Below are 4,328 nucleotides of genomic sequence, written 5' to 3'. Positions count from 1 at the left end.
GTGGTGTTGGAGAAGACTCTTGAGAGTCCCTTGGACTACAAGGAGATCCAACCAGTCCATTCTGAAGGAGATCAGCCTGGGATTTCTTTGGAAGGAATGCTGCAAAAGCTGAAACTCCAGTACTTTGGCCACCTCATGTGAAGAGTTGATTTATTGGAAAAGACTCTGATGCTGGGAGGGTTTGGGGGCAAGAGGAGAAGGGGACAACAGAGGATAAGATGGCTGGATGGCATCACTGACTCGATGGACGTGAGTCTGAGTGAACTCCGGGAATTGCTGATGGACAGGGAGGCCTGGCGTGCTGCGATTCATGGGGTCGCAGAGTTGGACATGACTGAGCGACTGATCTGATCTAAAGAAGTATAATATCATATTGTATTTAAACGTATATGATATTTGAATTATGAAACTAATCTCACAGTAAACTAGGTAGATTTCTGAAAATGAAGGGTTTTCAATTGTCTGTAAAGCTAATCTTAAAATCTTTTAAAGTTTATTGTTTGCAAAAAGTCAATTTCATCATTCAAAAATGTCTACTTCTATGAAGTTCTAGAAGAGCTAAAACTAATAGAGAGAGCTAGAAACCAGAGCAGTGGTTTCTTCCAAGGATAGGCATTACCTGGAAAGGAGGTGAGGGAAAATTTCAGGGGAATGGAATTATCCGGTGTCTTGATAGTGTATGGTTGCTCAGGCGCCAGTGTTTATCAAAACTGACTACACTCAGCTCTACATCAGAAGGGCCCCAGGGGCCCCAGATGAGCAAGATAGTAAAGGGACCCTTTTCGAAAGGATAGGCATTTCAAGAACCTGAAAATCAACCTTTTCTTAGACCCACTCTGATTTATGCCAGCCATATCTTTATACGTGCCCTTTCAACACATAGCTGGGCTTTCTGCTTTGCATTATGACTACAATATTTAATCTTGATAAAGATGATATCTGATGACAAATAATAAAATATTTAAGACTGGTAAGTACATGTGCAGAAACTCTTGAGTCTTTAAAAACTCAAACCATTCTTTCCAAATAACTTTTCTCTTGCTTCTTTCTAAACTAATACATGCTCTGTGTTGACAGTGTCAAAATATCAGATCCTTTTAAAAAAGAAAGAAAAGAAAAATCACTTATAATTTCACCACCCGGTTAAAAATTGGGGGAGACAATTCATTTCCACATTTTTCTTTGTGAACATATACATGTTTGCATGTTTTCTTTAAAATGAAAGTCCTCTGTATGTTTCTTTCAACATGACTTTTATACATACTGAACATTTTGCAGCCAAGACGGTTCCCGACTGAGCGACTGAGTAGGAAAAGGAGTGAAGCCAGACTGAGGACTGCTGGGAAGGGACAAGAGACACAGGACTTTAGGCATCTCTCCATCACTGTGCCTCCCCTTGTCACGTCTGCCTCTGCAGAGGGATCTGTGCCTCCCGGGATGGGTACCTATGGTTCTGATTGTCAGAGGAGGAAAAAGCGGACTTTCTTTCACGGAATCCTGGCTGCACTGACCGCAGGAAGCAAAACGGAGCACATGCGTAGGGGGGATCTACTTGCCCACAGTGAGTTTGTAACCACCTCTGAAATACTTATACCCTTTGTGAGGGAGATATGAGTCACATGCTGTTATGGTCATCCGAAGGGTGATGTTTGTTTGTTTTAATCAGCCAACTGCTATCCTACTTCAGAAAAATTTTTTGCCACAAGCCAGCTTGTAGACCAAAAAAAAAAAGTGCTATAGTGACATCAAATGATAATGCTGGGCTTCCCTGGTGGCTCAGATGGTAAAGCAGCCACGTGCAATGCAATAATAATCCTAGCTACTATGTGTCTATAGTGCTGCCGTGTACCATGCACTGTTTCAAGAACTTTACCTACACGAAACCTTTCAGTATAAATTGTTCAAGGCCATCTGTTAGGGATAACTCCCTGCCAATCCAGTATACCTTTTTTCCTTTAAAAATGAAAGCTTATCCCCCAAAAATAAATAAATAAAATAAAATAAATGAAAGCTTATCAAATAACAGCAGAACTATTCTCTAACAGCTGCTTTTATTCTTATGTATTTTAGGGAAAGATAATATAGGTTAGTGCCATCTTCTGCCAGATGTCTACGGTTATCAACTACTTCCTGGATTTTTTCCTACTTTGTTCTCTGTAAATCTGTCTTTAGCTCTTCTTGCTTTAAAATAGATTGCCCATAGAGGGAGAAGGAGAGGGTGGGAGGAATTGGGAGAAGAGCACTGACATATATACACTACCATTGTTAAAACAGATAGCTAGCCGTAGCTGCTGTACAGCACAGGGAGCTAAGTTCAGTGCCCCGTGATGACCTAAAGGGGTGGGGTTGGGGGAGCGAGGTTGAAAGGGAGGGAGGCTTTAGAGGGAGGGGATACACGTATACATGGCAATTCATATTGTTGTACAGCAGAAATTAACACAACACTATAAAACAATTATTTTGCAATAAAAAATAAAAATAAACTGCCTTGAAACTTGCATAACCTGTTAACTCTGTGTTCAGACCTCCAGCTCAGGTGACTCTCTGGACCCACTGTCCCCTCCCAGTCTATAACCCTGCCTGGGATTACTGTGCCTGGAAGGATATCATTCGGCCTAGGCTGGGCTTGGACAAGACTTCCCTGATGGACAAGGGCCCCTGAATAGCCCCGCTGGTCAGTGTGGCTTCTAAAGTTTCCCTCAGCCCTTTGGTTTTTCACTTGACAATGAACGGGAAATTTTTTTCTTAGTGACTCCTTTCTCTCCAAAGAATATAAACATTCTGCCACAGACTTAGTGTTATCATGTTTCAATTGAGAAGGAACTTCAATTAAGAATCAGCTAACTCAAGGATTTCCTGTTATTGATAGTAGTGCTGAGTTAATACAAACTTGCTTTTTATTTTATAACCATCTTATTTCCTAAACAAACTCTTTTCTGCAAGTAAAGAAATAGAAAGAGAACCCCTCAAAATGCAAGCTGGAGGACAATCTCAGAATTTAACCCTGAAATTTGTATTAATATTAAAAATGGTTATACACTGCAGTATACAAAAAGACCACAAGGTGGCACGATTTCCCAGATTAAAACTGACCTTCCCGGTTCTAAATACTTAAGTTTTTCTACTTTACTGGGTGAGATTTCAATTTTATTTATTTTATTTTGCCAGTTGAAAAATGGAAAGCGCAACAATTCAGTAACCCCTGTATCTGTAACAGCAATGGAAATTTCCCAGTTATTTCATCATATTTTAAAGCAAAATCTACTCTTTTTCTTTTTATAAAATAACAATTTCAGAGAATTTGGAAAACATAGAAGCACAATATTTATGCCTCAGGACAATTTGTATATAAAACCTAGTAAATTGCTTTTTCCAGTAAGAGTAATTTATATTTGTAAATATTTCCCAAGAATATTATTGAGTACATAATAAATTATTTTATAGTATACATGGATCATTATTATTCTAAAGAAATTGTTTCTTATTGGATAAATGTTGGATATATAAGGATGTTTCCTGTATAGGTGTTTGTAAATCTCTGATTTGCTTCTTAGGATACATTTCTATAAGTCTAAAAGTGTGAACATTTTCTAGACTTTTGATAAATATTGTCTAGGAATGATTTGCTTGTTTTTACCCATTTACCTGGTCTTTTCCAATGGTGCAGTGTTAAAGAATCCACCTACCAATGTAAAAGATGCCAGAGATGTGGGTTTGATCTTTAGGTTGGGAAGATCCCCTAGAGAAGGAAATGGCAATCCACTCCAGTATTCTTGCCTGGAAAATCCCATGGACAGAGAGGAGGCTGGTGGGTTACAGTCCTTAGTCCTTAGGGCTGCAAAAGAGTCAGACAGGACTTAATTAAACAGCAATCCATTATCTAGCACCGTGTGTGTGTGTGTGTGTGTCTGTGTGCATGCACGCGCGCATGTGCGTGTGTTAATTTACTCAATTAATTTTGTTAAATCTGCAGAGGAAAGCAATTTTCCCAAAGATGAGGGCAGAAGCCAGACTCAACAAAAAAAAAGGCAGCCTACTAAGCGGGAGAAAATATCTGCAAATTATATATCTGGTAAGTGGTTAATATTCAGTTCAGTTCAGTTCAGTCGCTCAGTCATGTCCGACTCTTTGTGACCCCATGAATCCCAGCACGCCAGGCCTCCCTGTCCATCACCAACTCCTGGAGTTCACTCAAACTCATGTCCATCGAGTTGGTGATGCCATCCAGCCATCTCATCCTCTGTTGTCCCCTTCTCCTCCTGCCTTCAGTCTTTCCCAGCATCAGGGTTTTTCTAACGAGTTGGCTCTTCGCATCAGGTGGCCAAAGT

The sequence above is a fragment of the Bison bison genome, unplaced genomic scaffold (assembly GCF_000754665.1).
Source record: "Bison bison bison isolate TAMUID 2011002044 unplaced genomic scaffold, Bison_UMD1.0 scf7180017864172, whole genome shotgun sequence".
Taxonomy (NCBI): Eukaryota; Metazoa; Chordata; class Mammalia; order Artiodactyla; family Bovidae; genus Bison; species Bison bison.
This window is presented reverse-complemented; position numbering follows the sequence as displayed.